Source organism: Diorhabda carinulata, chromosome 9 (assembly GCF_026250575.1).
Source record: "Diorhabda carinulata isolate Delta chromosome 9, icDioCari1.1, whole genome shotgun sequence".
Classification (NCBI taxonomy): Eukaryota; Metazoa; Arthropoda; class Insecta; order Coleoptera; family Chrysomelidae; genus Diorhabda; species Diorhabda carinulata.
This window is the reverse complement of record NC_079468.1, coordinates 17,467,080-17,488,377: the sequence shown is the minus strand read 5'-3', so window position 1 is coordinate 17,488,377 and position 21,298 is coordinate 17,467,080. Positions and strand designations below refer to the sequence as shown.

At 33.3% G+C, this 21,298-nt stretch overlaps 1 protein-coding gene and 1 long non-coding RNA gene across 3 annotated transcripts in view; one reads left to right on the top strand and one right to left on the bottom strand.

Moving 5' to 3' along the window:
* Window positions 1-15,165, bottom strand: part of LOC130898032 (uncharacterized) — a 36,426-nt gene extending 21,261 nt beyond the window's left edge. The window contains exon 1 of the long non-coding RNA XR_009059820.1: window positions 15,150-15,165. This is a non-coding gene — a long non-coding RNA (uncharacterized LOC130898032). The remainder of the gene's footprint in view (window positions 1-15,149) is intronic.
* The window catches only part of LOC130898029 (band 3 anion transport protein), a 207,689-nt gene that overhangs the window by 152,362 nt on the left and 34,029 nt on the right, over window positions 1-21,298 (top strand). The window lies entirely within an intron of this gene.

Below are 21,298 nucleotides of genomic sequence, written 5' to 3'. Positions count from 1 at the left end.
AATAATAATTATAAAATTATTGCTGTTAAATCAAAAAACATTTTACACATTTTTTTGTCTCATTGATATTGGCTGCTAGGAACATGGTCACTGCTATATAGTAATGCGTTCTCGAGGAATGCTTCGATAAGCATGCTGTGTTTTAGTGTTAAGGGAAAGGTCAGGAACCTTTGTAGGCCATTAAGTGAGTACATCCACTATGGCCAATCCAGCGTGTTTCAAAATTGTCAAAATTTTGTTGGCCGAGGATCAGAGTTATGATAGTCAAAAATAGTTTAAAATGAGAAATATGCATATTGAGCCGTTTTGCCTCAATTTTATTCGAAATTATAAAAATTAAAGTGGAAAGTTTCTATTGACTTATTCCATATTTAATGATATTCACAATTTTTATTGAATTACCATGATCTAAAACTATGGAGTGATTAGATTTTTTTGTCACGTAAATATATTTTTTATAAATACTCGGTTTTATTAAAGGCAGTGTATATAAGATAATTTCCAAAGAATATGAATGTTTTAAAAGTTGTTTACTCTTGCGTGAAATCAATTTGAATATTAATCAGCAAATGAGACCTTGACGTTTCTATATTTGTCGAAATTCTCATTGATAATGAAAATCAGTTATAAGATGTGAGTATTCATTTCCCGATTAATTTTGTGAACCTTATACGTGATTTTAACAAGTAGATTATATAATATCCAATAAAAATCTAATAAAATATTTTATAGGATGCTGTAAAACTTTTATCGCATACTTACGAATTGAGTAAATTTATGAAATGGAGTTTATTTTAGGAGGGTCTAGTGATTTTTATTTTATTTGTTTTTCGATATCTGCATGCATAACCTATTAAAGAATTTTCTAGGATATAACAAATTGTTTGAAACGCTGCTTGGATCATTTCTATTCTTTTTTGTGGTTAATCACTCCATGTGGCTTCTCATTGTCGTTTTTCTCCATCTTTCTATATGTTTTAAGGGTTTTATCCTCTTTCATTATTCTGTTTCATACTCGTCCATTGTTGATATTGTGTCTAACGTCTTAAATCTTGCTTTTTATGTCATCTCTCACTTGGTCTCACGTATCTTATTCTCGGTTGTTCCATGGTGTACCTTCAATTGGTCCACGATTTTATGAATTCATGCATGTCTTGCCCATCCAATATCTTTTTTATTCCGTATTCCGTAGCTTCCTATATTGATTCTTATCTGTTTCATTTCTTCTTTCTATGGTCTCATTTGTTCATAAAGTAATGCAGTTTGTTAATATTTGGATTTTTGCTAGGTTTACAAATAAAAGATTTTTCAAAAATTAGGACAATCTGCATAGATCTGTTAGAAATATACAGGCTGCACTTTTACCTCTAAATAACCTGTTGATGTTATTTCAGTTTTTTTTTTTAATTTGTTAATTACAAATACAACTTTGAAGTATGCATAATTTTAACTTCATTTGGTCTACATTTGTTCTACATTGAAAAAAATTTATGGGAATGTTTCTCTTTATAAAATTTATTTAGATTGACTTCCTTATATTTCTTGGTTCATTCTAATAATCAGATTTGGGTTTAGAGACATAATGTTTTTTATATATCTCCAGATAAATTAGTCTAAAAGCAATAAATCTGGAGAATTGGCTGGCTATTCCTTGTGGTCAATAAGAGGTGCTGCCCATCAATTACGTTCTATATGTTGTATAAATATCTGTTATATGTTCCTGCAACCTAGATTAGTATCAATCTGATATATACCTTTTGCATTATGGTTTTACAGACTTCCATTTTGTCATGATAATAATTAGATAATTCTTTTACTAGCATTACTTCATAAGGCTTAAATTTATTCTTTTAATAATCACTCTATAGAGTGATCATACATGATAATTTTTAAGTGGATGTTAGGTAATAGTGAAGTTAAAAAAAGAATAACAGAATGGAAACCCTCAGGAAACCGGCCCGAAGGAAAACCAAAAAGTCAATGAGAAAGTCAAGTAATAAATGATCTGAACAAAATGGGAGTCCGTGGGTGGTGGAGTAATACCCAACACAGGAGAAAATTGAGAAAAATAGCGGACGATATCAAAACATGCAGGAAATTTTAGTATGAAAAAAATAAATAGAACGTGGATTGATTCACTACATGAAACAAGTCAAGGAACTTTTGATTGAACAGTTACTATTTCTATTGGAATGTACCGATTTTATAAAGTTTTTAAATCATCTTAATTTTAGGTTTCTTCTGTTATATAATTAGTTTTTTTAATAATTTTGAATGATAGTTCAAAATTTTGAGTACTTTTAGTCTTTATCAAAAATCAAAATATGTTATTGACACTGACAATTTGCTTATTTATATCAATCAATAGATCATCTACATCATGAATATAAAATTAGAATCAAAATAGAAATTTATTTTTTTCTTAATAGAGCTATGAATTTTACTTAAATTAATCAAGTCGTTTTTATCATTTATTTTGTAAATTTTAATACAAATACAAATAATTCAATTGATGACTGCTACATACTTTTGAAATGAAAAACTAAGGATTTTACTTTATTTTGATATTCAGCTTTGCATTAGAACGACTCTAGAAGTGCTCTATTAACATTTTTCATTTTTTGAAAAAGTTTTTTCACCATTTTTTTGCAGACCTATAGAAATCGCAATATTGGCAAGTTACTTTACTTTATGAACACACTGTATAGCAATTAGGGCAATTAACATTTTCTTGTGTTGATCATGAATTTGGTCTTTACTTCTACTCCTCTTTTTTTGCTTCTTCTATTGTTCTGGGTGTCGGTTTTTCAAAGGCTTTTTATGTCTTGCCATTAGTGATATGTAATCCACTAATAAACTAAACGGATGTTTGTGCAAGGATCCTTTTGATCTCTGCCTATTTTATTGCTCAGTTCTGCCGATATTTTATCCTTGTTGCCAAGTCTAACTCATTTTCTTCATGGGTACTAATTTTACTTTTAGTTTTCCATCAGGGCCCTTGTAGTGAACGGTAATTTGGGTATTTAACATATTTAAAAATTTATACATGACTTCTTATTTCTAAATTTAGGTTGAATTGTATTATATTATAACATAAAATATTATAAATCGCAAATATAAGTTGCTGATAATTTGATTAATAACACGTAACAGAAAACATCTTTCTATTGATTACTGCGGTTGTGACGTAGAAAGTAAGTAAATACAGATACATGGTCGCCGCGTGTCGCCTTTCAAACGCCATTCTGTTGTTGTGAGGGGAGGTAATTGGTTGTTTAGTGCGATTTCTGTTTTTGTAAGGGTTTCAAAGACTCTTCTAATTGAAATAATGGCCGAAATAGGATTTATCGAAGCAAGATCAGACAATCTATCTAAGGTAGTTGCATTCATGGTTTCTACGTTCTTTGCTAATAATCAATTATTTACTTCAGCTGAAATACGTGGAGTAAAAGCAGATACATAAGTACTACTAATTTTGGCTTTCTTATAGTAACGTCATTATCACATTTTTCTTGCTTGAACTTTATTAAAATGTAGTCATAAAGATGATAGATTTGAATTATGTTTTGATTAAAGATTTCGATGTTGAAACATTTGTATTATCTTTCAGTGCTGATTACTTACTTTCTACGTCACACAACGTCACACTCAGTCAGGTGACAAGAAATGAGTTTTGGCACGTAATTTATAGGTATATAAATTTATTTATTTTTTATGAACTAATATACTGCTCAAAAAAATAGTGTGTGATTAAGAATGATATACTAAACGTAGTTAAGGTATAAGAAAATTTTTGCAAGGACCCTAATTATTACTTTTGATAATTGGATAAGATTTATCGACACTTCTTTCCTATATATACTACCGAAGATTTGCGTAAAATCGGTAAATAGTGAATGTTTATTTCAGTTTTCCAATATTTCTGACATATTTCCCAAAATAATAGAAGATTGCTACGAGGAAACACTCGACAGTTCGCAAAAAAGATGTTTTATCCTACGAGCTTATCTAATGTTGAGTAGAAAGCCCTATCGCTATCGGTCATATTTTTAGAACGTTTAACAATATTTTTCACATTTCACCTGTTGAGTAGACTGAATAAAATACGGGACCAAAACCACTGTCAAGCTCAAAAGTCTCGACCACAGAATAATTCTTGAATTTTTAACTATCTCAATTTTATTCTATTAGAATATTCTATAAAATTAAATCTTTTAGTTTCACGCTCTCAATTAACTCAGGAAATATTCAAATAAATTCTATTCGTGCATCTAATTAACCAGGAATTGGAGGCTTATTTGCAAATTGCCTAGTTTACCTACTACGACAATGTATTATAATTATTGTTAATTATCACCTGAATCGACTTTGGTTTGATTTAATTCCTTGAAAGGACACGGAAATAAAATTTTGCAATGATAATCCATTAGTCGAAATACTTAATAATAATCAATATTTAACTGTAAATCAGAATAAATACAATTTAATCGCCAATATAAATTCTTAGATTGTTCAATCGCTTCCTATTTGATAATATATTCAATAAACGTATAAAAATTCTTTTATCGGAATATTTAGGTCTAATAACGTTACCCATTATATCACCTAGATATTGTTTAGGTGATTACCTTTATTTCATTTGATTGTAATCATATGACCCAGATCACTCATTAGAAACTATGTAATTCAAATTTAACTTTATCAAACTAAAACAAAAAACAAATCGTTTAATATAAAAGAAATCGAATAACTATAATATTGAACTTACGAACAAACTACCCCGGAATGTTCTTTTGAAAACCATAACTTCCTCAACATTAATCAAAGGGGCTATACGCTTTCTACGATTTACCTGGCAAACGTTCTTTATTTTCCTATCTGTACGAAGAGTACTTTCGACATTTTTCCACCTGGTTCGGTCGAAATGTTTGTTTTCCTCCATTTTTACTTTAACTCTGTTGGCGACAGACTTCGAGACATCTGCAATACTTGTTCGTTTGAGAGAGATTTTCAGTATCAACTTCTAATTTTTTCCTCAATCAATGGATTGCATATATAGGGAAAAAATGCCTCAGCTGAGTAAAGAAAAAATTAAAGCAGGAATATTTGATGGCCCACAAATAAGACAGCTGATTAGGAGACCCTGACTTCATAAATTAAATGATTGAGATTGAACAAAAAGCCTGGAATTCATTTGCTTCAGTTGTCCAAAATTTTCTAGATAAACACAAAGCTGAAAACTATGTTGAATTAGTCAATGAGATGCTGAATAATTTCAGATCACTTGCGTGTAACATGAGCATTAAGGAGCACTATTTACACAGCCACTTAGACCGTTTTCCTGATAATTTAGGCGATATTAGTGAGGAGCAAGGTGAAAGATTTCACCAAGATATAAAATGTATGGAAGATCGCTATCAAGGAAGATGGGATACTCACATGATGGCAGATCTGCTGGTCTTTAAAACGGGATTGTTCTAAAATACATTCAAGAATGTCGCGCAAAAGTTTAGTGAGTAATTGGTTTAAATGATGACTTTTTCTGTTTATTATTGTGTATAATAAATAATATCTGAGTAATATAATAAAAATTCCTTGTTTAATTCACAAAAATGTTGATATCTTAAAAAGTCGAGCTGATAGGCAAAAACTAATAGCATATTTGAATTCAGGGCATCAAATTCATAAGAAATCACCTCCTAAATCTTCGGCACCAAAACCACTGTTGACCAGTGTTATCAAACAACACTAATCATTATTCTCACCTTACCTTACCGATTGTCGCTCGGTCCTTGAAGAACTTCGGCCTTCCAGACAACTGCCCTCCATTCTTCTCGATATTGTATGTACTTTTTTCCGGCAGTTTCGGATGCCAAGTTCTTTTTAGGTCCTGTTCTACGTCGTCCTGCCATCTTATACATGGTCGTCCTAGTAGTATGCGGCCTTCCGACTTTTGCCAGAATGCAACATTGACTTCTCGACCCTGCGGTATCCGTTCAACGTGACCTAGCCATCTTGGTCTCAAACTCTTGATGTCTTTTAACAGGCTATGGTCTCCATGCGTCTCAACGTCTGTACGTATTGGATTGGGCCACAGATGCGTCTAAGTACTTTCTTTCCTACGAGTTGAGTCTCAGTTCGTCTCCTGCCCAGGTGTCAGAAGCGAGCGTGACAATTGGCCTTAGTACTGTACGGTAGATCCTCCCTTTTGTGCACCTGCTGAGTAAGCGGGATTTCAGCATCTGTAATATGCCTTGTTTCCAGTTTTCAGTCTACCTGTATCTCCAGTGGAGTTTCGTAGTGTTGAGTAATAAGAGAGCCAATTTATTGGAAGTTGTCAACATGCTCGAAGATGTGGTTATCAACCGTAAACGCTGCCGTCTCTGCGTGGTCTCACACTGAGCCTTGCTCGATTGGATTCTTCTTTGAATATCCGGAAGTCCTCTCTAAGCTCTATTTCCCTTCTGCTTAGTAGAAGGGTTGTTCTGTGGGTCAGGTTAAACAGAATACAGAATTCAAGACGTAATATGTTGATAAGAAGTAAATAAGTCGTCGTCCTCTCGGCGCGAGAGACTAAAGCGCATTTTTCACCTTATCAATTAATAAATATTAAGAAAAACCTTAATTTACAAAAAGGAGGTTTCTGTGAAAAATTTGACGTTTCCACCTTTTGAGGTCTTTATCGAAATCACGGCCTTACATACATAAAAATATTACTTGACATTGAAAAATTATATTGATTAATAGATCACCTACAACAAGAATGTCGATGCTAGTACAAAAATTCATTCAATTGATAGTTTTTACTTATTTTTGTTGGTGGTGATCTTTTTATCAATATAATTTTGTCAATGTCAAGTAAATGCAAACAATCCGAACTCGCTACATGCTTCCTGTGAGGAGATATCGATGCTACAGACAGACGGACAGATAAAACGCTAGTAATAATGCATTTTTTGGTAATTACTTTATCGGTTTGGTTCCATTTTTATTGCATAATTTAGAATTCGAGGATGAATCTTGTTATTTTCGATTTAAAAACTTTCTCGTTACTTTCAGCAGTGAATCTAACGAAGTACATGCTCTTGTCGCGCAGCCGAGACCACGCAGACCATGGCAGCGTTTATGGTAGATAATTACACTTTCGAGCATGTTGACAACTTCAAATACCTTGTCTCTCTCATCACTGAACACAATGATACTGCACTGAAGATACAAGAGAGAATGAAAACTGGTCTACTCAGCAGGCGGACAAAATAGAGGATATACTGTGCGGTAATAAAGCCAGTTGTCATGTATGCTTCTGAAGCCTGGGCAATGACTTCTAGGGACGAATTAAGACTCAACTCGTGAGAGATAAAAGTACTTAGGCGTATCAATGGCCCAATCCAAGACCAATGGCGCATCCGTACTAACGTTGAGACGTTTGGAGAGCCCATCTTGTTAACAGATATGTGTGCGAGACTAAGATGGCTTGGTCACTTGCATACTATCAAAAACCGGAAGGCCACAGACTACCAGGACGATCATGTATAAGATGGCACAGGACGACGTAGAACAGGAGGACAAGATTGGAGGACAATTGTCGGAAGACGAAAGGCCGCGAAACTACGTGGACGACCATACAGAAGAGAACTAGGTTAGCTTGAGATGAAGCCGCTCGAAAGAAAGAGCAAGACATCGTGGAATATATATTGCATATTGTTTGATATTATACAAGTCTCTAGCCATAGTTCTGTTCGACTGTTAACTCACTAAAATTGAAATTAAAGCGAATAATTGCTACCAAAAAACATCTCCAAACAACAGTGAGAAGATCGATCAACTTATTTGATTGACATTGCAATGCAATAAGGATGGCACCAAAATAGCAAGTACGATATTGAATTAAATAGCTGAGCTTTATTTTGCTTTTGATCAAGATGTGTCTTGCATTGCATTGCACTTTGCACGCCTTTATTGGCAGCTATGATATCATGACGAAAGTCTTGCATATTGTTGAACAAAGTGCAAAATTCGTGATATGAAAGGTTTTGCACGTTGTTTTATCCCATATCAAGTGTTGCAACATTCACGAAGTAATCATTTGAATTATTCAAACAAATGAATATAAATAAAAATGAAGTATTAATTAACCCTATAAATCATATACTAACATTCTTCCAATTTGTTGTTCCATTAACGTCAAACATTTTGTTTGGTTAAAATTAAATTTCTTTGTATTCATTGTCCACACTATGAGAAAATTAATACTTATTCGTTATATGAAATACACGTAAAGAACAAATTTGAATGCGTTTGCTTATTCATTCGATTTCTTTTATCTATTTCAATCTATATAAAGGAAGTTGATGATCATAAATGTTTTATGTTCATTCAAAGAAGTAAGGCATAAAAAGCACGTGTGCTATAAGTTGTTTTGAATAGATTATTGTCCCTTTGTTGTGAGAAAATATTTCACCTCGAAAGTAACTAATGATATTTGTTTTTTTTTTAATTTTTAATCACAACTTAATAATTAAACAAATAAAATATTTGTAAACTAATGGGTTCTATAAAAAGCAAACTGTAACTATCGCCATATGTCTAGACAGTTATTGGATTACGTTTCCATCACAAAACTTGATAAAGGTTCTAAAACCAACGGTTATTTTCATACTTAACGGCTGTTTAACCGGGAGGATGGTCCCAGAAGTACCTGGCCCAATAAAGAAAACATAAAAATTTTGAATAAAAATATATTTATTTTTCAACGTAATCTCCTGTTAGCTCCATACACATTTTCCTGCGATTTTCAATAACTTCGATACTATTTTTATAATAAGTATCATCAAAATTGTTATAAATCTTTGACAATCGAGCCCATTTTTCAAGACTGGGAACATGGCGAATTAGGTGTATGAGCCAGATTTATGGCCATTGCAATAGCGGATGTGTGAGCTGGTCTTATTACTTGTCAGACCCCGTATATGCAAGCTAGCAAGTTTATTTTTACGTGCATAACCAGAAAGAGAAGTGTTGGACTGGTCGTTGTGATGCGTATCTAGTTGTGATAGCTGATGATGAATTAAAAAGACTTACGCTGCCTTACAAAATGCAATTGCATGCGTTTATGGAAGACGTTTTTCTTTTTGAAGCATTAATTGACTTATTTCATGACTAATTTTGTAACATGTTTAACATTTGTTTCAATAAAAATACAATGCGAAACTTTTTGATGATTAATTTAATTAATCACAATAGTGAAATCTGATCCTATATTTCGAAATACATGTATGTGTACAATATTGAAACTATAAAATTTGATAGTATTGTCATAGTAAACGGATACACTCATATTTTCGATGTTTAAGCACATACCTAGGAAATGATTAATATTTCGCGAATTGCAAACATTATTCATTATAGTTGATAAAAGTTTACCTCATGTCCAGATAAGCAATACAATAGATAATGTTGCCTGTTTTGTGTTAACCAACATTTTATAATGTAGACTTATTGCGAAAATTGAAACGTTTGCACACATTTAATGGATTTGTTCGAAACATTGCTTTCAACTATATAGTGATAAAAATTACTTTTAATTATTGTCATAATCATAAAATTTTATAATTCAATAAAAGTTTCGACGATATTTTTAATGAATATATACAATCTAGTACAACGGATTCATAATCTAAATGTTACGAACGATAATTATTGGATACTGCACGCGACCGCTTCGTTAGAAGCCGTCAATGCTAATGAGCTACATCTTAACTATTCTCTTATATTCCCCTATTCATATGGAGTAAGGAGATGGGGTGCCTTGAGGGTTTATTAAAAAAACAATAGTGTGGATAGTCAATGAATGTGCATACGTTTTCTGATAGGCCCGTTCTATTCCTCTTAAAACCATCAAAAACTAATGACTTTGTAAAGAAAACCCTTGACGTGAACATTTTAACGTCATTGGCTTGCTCATCTGTTTGAACTTCGCATGTGTGCTGGGCCCTCACCGAAGACTTTATCTGCAACCTCTTCCTTCTTATTGCACCAGCGATATTCAGAATCTTAGCATGCCAGACCAGCGACCAGTCGATTATTGATAGGCAGAAGGCATGTATTTCCATCCGTCTTTGTAGAGTATATACAATCTAGTACAACCGACTCAAAATCTAAATGTTACAAACGATAATTATTGGATACTGCACGCGACCGCTTCGTTAGGAGCCGTCAATGCTAATGAGCTACATGAGTATCTCAACCATTCCCTTATATTCCCCTTCATATGGAGTAAGGAGATGGGGCCCCCTGAGGGTTTATTAAAAAAACAATAGTTCATCATTAAGACAGTTGATAGTCAATAAACGTGCATTCGTTTCCTGATAGGTCCGTTGTATTGCTCTTTAAACCATCAAAAACGAATGACTTTGTAAAGAAAAACCTTGACGTGAACCTCCTCACCGAAGACTTTATCTGCAGCTTCTTCCTTCTTATCGCCCAACGATATTCAGAATCTGAGCATGTCAGACTCGCCACCAGTCGGTTATTGATAGGCAGAAGGCATGTGTTTCCATCCGTCTTTGTAGCGACTGTCTTGAGAGCAGACTTATAAGAGATCGGATAATCACAATTTTAGTTATACCAAAAATGGACTCCGGGCTCTCTATTGTCATTTTGCTGACCCTAGTATGTCGAAGGAATTAGTCTAGTCGTTGCCCGAATGACAGGGCACCCAAACGAGCTGGATCTTGCAGCCACGTAGGATTTTTTTGCACTGTATTTCCATTGAAGTCCCCTAGGTATCGCTCGACCTCATTCTAAAACAGCGGATACTTCAGCTATGTTAAAGGTAGCTCCAATATTTAGTATTGCGGGCTTGTAGTCAGCTGTTTTTTGTTAGTAATATGTTGTTTCAAGTCCTAGGGTATTTTTAACATTATTATACTCGTTGTATGAAAATTAATGTAACGAAAACAAAAGTAATAACCATAACAAGACTTCCAAACCCACAACCGAACATAAACATCTATGGCACTGCAATAGAGAAATATCTTGGCAGCTGCATAACGACAAATGTAGACCATGACGTCAAAGTAAAATCACATATAGAACAAGCTAGAGCCATATTCCTAAAGGTGAAAAACCTATTATGTAACGCAACCTTGAACTTAAACTTAAGATACCGTGCGTACGTGCACTCAGTTCTCTTGTATGGAGCAAAAACATGGACAATTAAACGTGGATACCATGAACAGACTCTAGGCTTTTGAAATGTGGATCTTCCGTAGACTGCTAAAAATATCGTGGACTCAACATATACCTAACGATGAAGTGCTTGGACGTATGGGGAAAAACTTACAACAATAAAGAGAAGAAATGACGCTTATTTGGGCCACATATGCCGTAACAACAAGTATAATGTACTGAAATTAATAATAGAAGGAAAAATCGAAGGACAACGTAGACCTGGTCGCAGACAACATTCATTGTTAAAAAACGTACGCTATTGGACGGATATGAAGAATACTCGTTGTAAGTATAACTAAGAAAAGGGGAAGCTATAAATGTACTTACTGCGAACGTATAGAATTCCGACGTCTGTAGTTTGAAAATCGTAATTAAATCTGGTTAAAGTTGATAAAATTTAGTTACCCACGTATTCTTTAGTTTGATGAAAATAAAACTTGGATGGAGATACATTTAAGTTTCTCCCTAGTACACACTATCTATGTACACAATTTCAATTTTACTCGGTTTATGAAGTATATAATGAATTTGAAAACCTGAAGATTCTATTAGGAAAAATATCGCAACAGAAATCGCACTATGAACACAACTTCATGTATAAGAAATGTTATAATATGGGAAAAAAAGTGTTTCGGATCGAAGACCAAGTTCCAAAGATGATACCAGTTGATGGATATTCTATTTCTATAGACATTTTATGATTAGTCATCTTCCACTTTTTCAGATATAAAGTACTGTTTTCCGCTAGTCATGGGTGATTTGATTTAGACAAAGAAATTGTTCTCATAATATGAAACGGGTGCAGCACAATACGATCCCAGACCATTATTAAACTTCTGATCTGCTCACGAATGTTGCTTGAAGTTGAAGATCACAAATCAGCCGTTAAATATAAAGTACCAAAAAGTCGTATTACAGTTCTTTTTTGTAGCAATGTTTCAGTCAAAAATATGATGAAACAAATTGATTATTTACAAATATAAAGATCTACGTTAATTAAAAAAAGGGGGTATATAGAAACCTCGTTTATTAGATGACTAAAGACTGATGGTTTCTTAAATTATTTGTCCCAGATGCCATTTAAGTAGAAAATGTTTCTGTTTTAGCGCCCTTCTGTTAATCGATATTGCACCAGGTCATCTTCTAGATTTACATCACGGCTGTGATTCATTCTGTAATGTTCAAAGAAATAACGGAGGTGTTAATATTGATGTTTCAAACTTCAAAGTTGAAGAATTATCTGGTCAGTGATTGAGAATTTTAAGATGGTACATTTTCTGGTTGGAATACAAGGCGGATACAATGAATATCCATACTATATTTGCTTATGGGGTAGTAGAGACGACGCACCTCATTGCAAGTAGTATTCATCGAGTTTCAACTGAGGAAACATAAGAATAAACCGATCGTGAAGCCTGATTATATTGTGATGTCTTCGTTGCATATAAAATTAGATTGTGTAGACCCTTCGTCTACACAATGAATATGAAGCTTTTGAATACTAAAAGAGTGTTCTAATCAAAAATAAAGATAGTAATGACCATTGAACCAGTGAAGAAATCTCAGAGCTACCAAACGAGCACGAAAAACAACCATAGCTCAGCGTTAAAGCTGTGATTTATACCTTCTTAACAATATAGATATATATCCGTCCATTGCGGATGATAGCCGCATGTTTGGGCTCTGTGGATTTATCTTTTGCGGTGAATCACTCCACTTTAAGAGTTTCTTGCTCGTTTCTCTCACTACCCCGATCCACTTCTTCCTATCCTCCACAATTTGTCTCCAGTTCCTCAACCCCATCGATGCAATAAATTGCATTACTTGTTTCCCAGCGATCTTTAGGTGGATATCTTGATCCCTCTAGGGCTGGCCTCCACTGTTACTACTTGTATCAGGGCTTTTGGATCTCTTCTTGATATATGACCAAACCACTTAAGCTTTTGGATCTTTATCACTGTCACTATATCGTCCTCTTTCACGTTGTGCTTGAACTCGTGATCAATTAACCTTCGTATATCGTCTTGAAGATAACTTATAGCATATTTAGAAAAGCAAGAAGAACATGATGGGTGACTCCTTTTGGAGTCTAATATGAGAAAGTCCCTACTTAAACAGAAAATAAAACAAAAAATACTCAAGTTGAAATCTTCTTTCTGTTTCTTTTTATGTTTCTACAGATTTAATAATTAAATGTAACTGTATGTAGTGCTTTTGTATTCTACTGAAAAAAATTAAGAATACCTTGAAATTTGAAATTTCGTTCTGGTTGAAATAAAAGGAAACTCACTTAGATAATAACCATTTACGTACTAAGGGAGGAAAATGATGAATTTCCTTTTGTTGATAGTTTGATACTCGATGCGAAGCGGAAGGTATTAATATGATGATGAAACGCGTTTTCTCCTTGAGGTATGTGTATAGTTTCGTTTTATTATAACTCAACAAGAAATTCGTGAAACTTATACAGCCGCCAGGTGGAGAAATAATAAGGTCATACCTAATTAAGACACCTGCTAGACAAATAAGGTTATGCTTAGTACAGTTAATGAAGCATTACCTATTTTTGGTTATTTTCATTTTATAACAAAATATTAAGTGTGAGATCATTCGTTATGTTGTTAGCAAATACTTGATTATCATCATCAAGCCTTTCAATCCTTTGAATTATGGCAATCGCTTATAGTGCTTGTAAATCCTTTTTTGAAGTTGATTATCCCTCGTTTTCTATTTTTGTTTTCTTTATAGTTAATCGTTTGTCTTGGCTGCTTTTGTTATTATTTTCCATTTCTTCGGTTCCGGCATTTTGCCATCTAGCTCTCTATATTAAGTGCTCTTATGTCCTCCTCTATTTCGTTGTTCCAAGTCTTTCTCGGCCTGCCTCTTCTCCTTGGCCGCAATAGGGTTATTCTTTCGATCATTTCAGTTGGTTTTCTTCTCATTATACGCCCAGCCCAATTGAGTATATGTACTTTTATGTATCTCACTATATTGTCCTTCTCCAGCTCTTTCTCTATTTCTACGTATTTCTTTGATCTCCTTTCTCCCTCCTGTGTTGCGTTTGGACCTGTTATAGTTCTCATCATCTTTCTCTCGGCTCTTTTAAGTTCTTCTTCTTCCTTTTTGTTGATTACTATTGTTTTCATCGCATACGTGATTACTGGACTTATTAGGGTTTTGTACATTTTTTATTTTGTTTTGTTTGGTTATGTTTCTGTTTTTTAATAGGTTTTTGTTTGTTCTATAGGCTTGATAGCCTTTTTGTATCCTTTCCTTTATCCTTTCTCTAGTTGTTTATCCTAACGTTATGCCTAGATAGTTGAAGGTCGATACTGTTTCATAATATTTGTTAGTTTTCAGTAGGTTTGCTCTCTGGTTTTCTCCCTATTTTCATATATTTTGTTTTTTCTGCATTTATTTCTAGTTCGTAAGTTCAGGCTTCTTCTTATAATTTGTTGATCGCCTTTATTAATTCCCTGTGTCCATTTGCTATGATAGTCGCATCAACTGCGTATGCTACTATCTGTATTACATCGTTGGTGATATTGGGTCTCCCTGTTTGACGCCTTTATTCGTGTGTATTTTTTCTGATGTTGTGCCTGGGAATCTCACTTTAATATCACTCTTATTTAGTATTATTTCTATTAATTATCCTAATAAGTTTTTTTTGGAATTCCTTGTCTTTCGAGTTCTTCTGTTATTTTATCTTTTTTATTTTTTATTGAACCGAAAGCACTTCTGAAGTCAACAAAAACTATATGTATGTCTCTATTGTTTGGTATAGAGTACGGATTGCGTGGATAGTTGATCTTCCTGGTCTAAAGTCGTTTTGATAATCCCCTAGTTCTTTCTCTTCGTGTTCTTTCAATCTTTTGTTTATTAAATTTGTTATTAATTCTTACATAACTCTTTATTACCTTTCTTAAATATTGGTGTGATTATGTCTGCGCTCCACTCGTCTGGAATTACAAAATTGAGAACTCGCTGGACAAAATGTTTAGAACTGAAAGAAGATTATGTTGAAAAATAAAACATCAAACTAGGAAGCATCTTATAAAAAAATATTCCTTTAAATAAAGTTTAAGTGGAATGGTGAATACAAAATATCTAAATTTGTTACAAATTAGATAAATTGTTTGCTTTCATTTATTGAAAAGTTGATGTTTTGCAATTGTAATTTAACGTTGATTAGTTTAAATCTACACTTAATGCTTCGTCAATTTCTTTGAAAGTAAATATCTTACATCGGTTGAAAAAAAAATAACGGACACCTGGATATAGTTATTCAACTAGCTACATAAAAATTCAATTTAAAAATAGGTAGATTGTCATGTAGGTGCTATGAAATTCAAATAAGGAAAAATACTTTCATTTATTTGTAAATTTGATGAAGCCTACAATCAGATATTTTGTTGTTAGTAATATAGGGTGCGTCAAAATTCAATGGACGTGCTTAGTATTTTAAAACTTTTTCAACTTTGATGACTGCATATGATATACGGTTTATGTGTAGGCAAACTCGAGATTATGGTGAAAGTTTTTTGATATTTAAATTTGGTTGTGTGATTATATGATTATCAGTGAATAAGAGATTTCAGCAGTCGGCAAAAACCAACAGCGGAGACGAAATTGGAAAAATAATGAGAAAAGAAACTTTGCAAACTTAAATTGAATTGAAAATTTTTTCTAAATAGCGCGGGAGGTGGCGCTTCATTTCAGAGGAATTCCATACCACACATTTTTTAAGAGAGAGAGAGAGAAATGCTTTATTGTCAAAAATTGGTTACAATTTGTAGACAAAAGCTTGTAAAAACTAAAAAATAAACATAAAAATAACTAGATAACGCTACAAATAAAATAAAATTTCGATATACAAACGAAAACTTCAATGAGTAACAAAATCATAGGTAATAATTAGTATATAAGTCCATAGCAAAAATTAAACCAGTATACAGCATGTCTGGAATTAAATATTATTATTAGAATAGAAGTCAGTTACAAAGTAGATATGTAGTAAATACGCCCACAAATTATTGCAGAATACTGGAAAATATTATTTCAATTTGATTTCAAAAAGCAAGTGATTGTACATTTTTTTGCATTGTAAAATATTGAGTCCTTAACTAATTCCGAACGTGAAGTAGGTAGGTAAAGGTCATGCTCCGCATTCCTAAGTGGATAGAGACTCTATACCATCATTTACGATCGTAAAATTTTGGACAGCTGAAATCAAATGTGGCAGTATGAGCTTGATCAACAAGAAGCCTTGGAGACGACCAAAAAAAAGTGTCTGTCTGAAGAATTATGCATTGGATGCCGCGTTTGTTCCAAAAACGTATTGGATGAAATTTCCCAGACATTACTGACATTGTCGAAGCAAAATAAGTCGATTTTTTGGGTCTATTTATGATTGTAGATGAAACCTGGATCCATCACTACCTCCTGAAACGCATCAACAGTCAAGACAGTGAATTGCGAAGGGCGAATCTACTCTGAAAAGGACTAATATGGTATCACCGCCTAGAAAAGTGATAGCAACCTTTTTTTTTTTAATATCTAGTAGCTGTGGAACAGCGAAGCGAGCAAATCTCGAACGGATAGTCGCCTCCAGCTATTCCTAGAAATTAGGCATGCGAGACTAAGTTTAATTTTACGTTTTGTATATTTGTTTGTACTGAACACACACCACCACTTTATATTCAGCTTTATATCATAATTTAATGAGTACGTGTTTTCATCATTATCGTAAAGTAACTGCCATACTATGAAGCTATATGACCACTGTAAAACTACTTATTGCAAATAATGATAACTTAGATCGCGGTTTCCCACCCCAAAGGACAAGCCATATAGCCTTATACTATAAGAACTACAGCTTTCGGATCATACAGATGCACATTACATATATTATACAATGAATCTTCATCCATAGACAATTGTTTTGAAGGAAAAAAGTTAAATATTTGCTGGAAAGCTAAAAATTTGTTTCTGGCGAATATTTTTCTAAAAAACAAGGCTCTTGGCTCTTTTATTCATTATCGATTAATAACAATACTAAATTTACTGTATTTATGCTTTAGTATGATCTCTGGGGAGTGAATAATTTTAGTTTAGATCGAGTTTCCTCTGGAGCCCTATTTTAAAATAATTACCATTGCCTTCATCACATAATTGCACATAACAACTTGTTATTGTTCAATACTTTTTTCTATTTTTACTGTCCGACCTTGTGCTTGAATCAATACATCCATAACGATTCTTTGATTACACTACATTAAAGACTTTAAGAAAACATAATAAATCTGCCGCTTTCATTAAATCTCCTACACCGTATTGCTAATAATAACGATTTACACAATATCCTTTCATAAGAGTCATCCTTCGCGATTTTTTGTGGTTATGCACGACGCCTTTTATGAATGAATGAATGAATGAATGAATTCAAAGTCGGCGAAAGGATTATTTTCAATCTTCAACCGAGGGTGATATATTAAAAATTCTTGTATGTACATAAGCAACCAGTCATGAGTAAAATAGTAATTTCGGTATAATAATCAACCGTAAGGTAATGATATATAAAAAAAGATATTTATTATAATAGGGGACTCGCCAATGTCGTAATGTATCTAAAGAAACGTAATCCATTTTAAATGATCTAAGAAATAAGGCTTCTTCATCGAGCATAATCTTTACCTTCCCAATTGCCTTAAGACGGCTATAATTATACCTCTACATAAAGGAGGAGATAAAAATCAAGCATCGAATTATCGCCCAATTGCACTCCTTCCCACGTTATCTAAGAGAATAGAAAGATTGGTCAAAAAAGGGCTTTTATCATTTCCGTTCAAATATAAAATACTAAATACCCATACTAATTATCACTTTTTACTATTACCTATAATTATATTACTCATTGTGGTTCTCTTCTGTATATTGAAATTTTATTTAATCCAGTCACATCCGAGGCTAAACCGTTGGATCTCTGAGCACTTTGTTTTTTTTTTACCCAAGCAGGTCGCTAGCCTCACTTGGAACCCTCCTCTTTTACCCGGGCTTGGGTCCGGCTATGAAACCACTGAGCTGCTCAGTCCACCCAGCGATATCATAGGCAGATATGAAGAAAATGAAGAAATAAGGGACATTGTGCGATATTCAGGATGTAGTAAGATGGTCAAGGAGCCGCAGAAGAGAATGGAGAGACCATGTTGACAGAATGCCAAATGAACAGTTAGCAAAAATTGCAAAGGAAAAGAAACCAGACACAACTCGACCTCCTGGACGACCACCTATAAGGTGGTATGAAAGCAGCATCCCAACTACTCCTGGCAAACACTTGATGAAAATACAGGACCTAGTCCTAACGTAAGAAGAAGAAGAAGATTGAAATTTTATTTTATTTGTAGCGTTATCTAGTTATTTTTATGTTTATTTTTTAGTTTTTACAAGCTTTTGTCTACAAATTGTGACAATTTTTTGTCAATAAAGCATTTCTCTCTCTCTCTCTATCATATTTTGCAGGAAATTAATAGATTGTAAAGAGTACAATGATTAAGTGTCGAGCAGTAAAAACTTTTTCCATATTTTAACTGCATTTTTGTTCTATAAACAGTAATAATATACTTATATGAAAATTCATTTGATATATAATAAACTGATAGTCTTAATAAAAAACTAGAGGTTGCTTTTACTGAAGAGATTCATACTTTTGAATTGACAACGATATTTACAATAGTTTTGTCACTTCGATTCTTCTATCGAAATTATCTACTTAGACAATTTTACTCTCAGGAAAAATACTTGAAAATTGATTTTGACTATACTGAATTAGAAACACGTTAGTTTAGCTTTTTTCCAAGTCCTAGAATCCATTTATCGAGGTCCCTGATGTCGGAAATTAGTATTTCCGGGTTTACCAATTATTGAATTGGTTTGGCTGAATTGGATTTATAAATTAAACGAAAGGTGTTTCTTTGGGGGCCTTTTTTTAGGAGATAGGGGCTTACCTGAAAAGGGGAAAGACGGAAAGTAAAAAAAGTCGAAAGTGTTGTTCACTATATGTTAAACTTTTATTTATATTCTAAGTGTCTCTTGATGTTGTTGAGCAAACCGAGGAACGGATTGATTTTCTGGTTTGGTTGGGTTTTCTTTAGATTAGATTGAAAACGCCAAATTAGCATGTTGCCACGCCAAATTAGCATGTTGCTACGCCAAATTAGCATGTTGCTTTAAGATTCTTAACCGGGTATAGGGAACCAAAATTTATTTGTCACTTAAACTGAAGTCTTGCAGAAATCTCCTTCAAAAGGAAAACGAAATAATTGTGATAATTTCATCATAGTACAGTGTAAGTTACGAGGTGTGTAAAAAAATTGATTCCAAAACAATAATTTCACTAGGATTTCGTTGTGACTGCATTTCACGTAATACGTTTCTTGAAAACGAGCAACTTCTTATTACTATTACGTATTTCATCATCAAAATTGGTCAGTAGCTAATGAAAAAAAGGAACTTTGAAACTAGGATTCAAGTTGAAGAAGTAGGAGTAAATTTTATGTCATCTCAGATTCTACAAAAAACACTTGACCGAATAATCTGGTTTGTTGCGTACTTAAGTTCTTGAAACATCATAAAATGATACCTGCGGAGTAGGAACGGAATAATGAATGTTTAATACAGCTCATACTAGATAAAAATTGATGCATGTCGTCAACAGATTTATTGTGGCAAAGAAACGTTGATTCACATATACGTTTCTAATTGTTTTCAAACTAATGTGAACAGCTGACAGCTATGAAACGTCTTCATTTAAATTCAGTTTTCAATTCATATTAACAAATCATAAAAACTAATTCTCATCTATCCTGCAATTTACATATAACACCTACTTGTTAGGCTTGATTCTTTTTTAAACTATTCCATATATTTTCATTTAATTTTTCTATCCATTATATATTTTTTAATATTTTGGTTGTATCAAGACTATTATCCTCAGTGATGAATCCCGGTACTCTCTAACGGTCGAGCGAGGGTGAGAAACAAGATAAACGTCATAAGCCTTTTTGGATCAATGTCAACTATGACTGCACATCGATATATTCAAGAAATATTGGCACCTCATATGATTCCTTTCCTCCTGAGATTTCAAAATCTTTTCAGAAAGATAACTCTCGACCATATATAGTCAGGTAAACCTTGGATTTCTCCATCAGTCTCAAATCCATCACCTATCTTGATCCTCGTTATTGTTCCCAATTGAACATGGGTGGAACATAATCAGGAGATTAGGAAAAATTTACAGCGTTCTTCTTAAATTGTGATAACTCTTCGACATGACATAAAATAAGATATATACCAGTCTTCTAGAAGCTTTAGGAAGTGTGTAAGAAATCTTCAACCTTTTATTAAAGTATGTGTTCAGAAAGATTATCCTTAACTTTTTGGTTTGAAATTTCAATCTTTCACATACTACGAACTCCCTGATATGAATACAAGAATCACTGTGTATATTTTGAGAAATCAACTAGAGTACTTGTACGGTGGCAATTCGCATTTTGTGATTAAATTCCTTCACAAGAAACTTTGTTTCACTGGTATAGTCAATTTAAAAGAGGACTATTATTGCTTGGTGATAAGACCCTTGCTAGTAGGCCCTGCTCTTCATTTACTATTGAAAACATTGAGAGGGTGAGAGGTATGATAGAAGAAGATTAGAGACAACAGAGATCTGCAACGGTACATTCAATTTTACATGGTTATCTTTATGTGGAAAAAAATGGTAATCGTTGGGTGTCGCATACGTTTAGCGATTTCCAGTATGCAGAGCAAGGATCGTGAGGAAAACAGCAGACATGTTAAATAATGGTGAACATCATATTCTTTCTAAATTGGTAACAGATGATAGAATATACATTCTAGTCTGTCAAAAACACACGCAGTTTCTGTTACACCACAAAATGTTTACCTGCAATAACTACTGCTATTACATCGTCACACACTGCATAGCAAACGATTGCATTTTGATGCGAAAATGATGTCATTCGACATCCACCCTATTCGGCTGAATTAT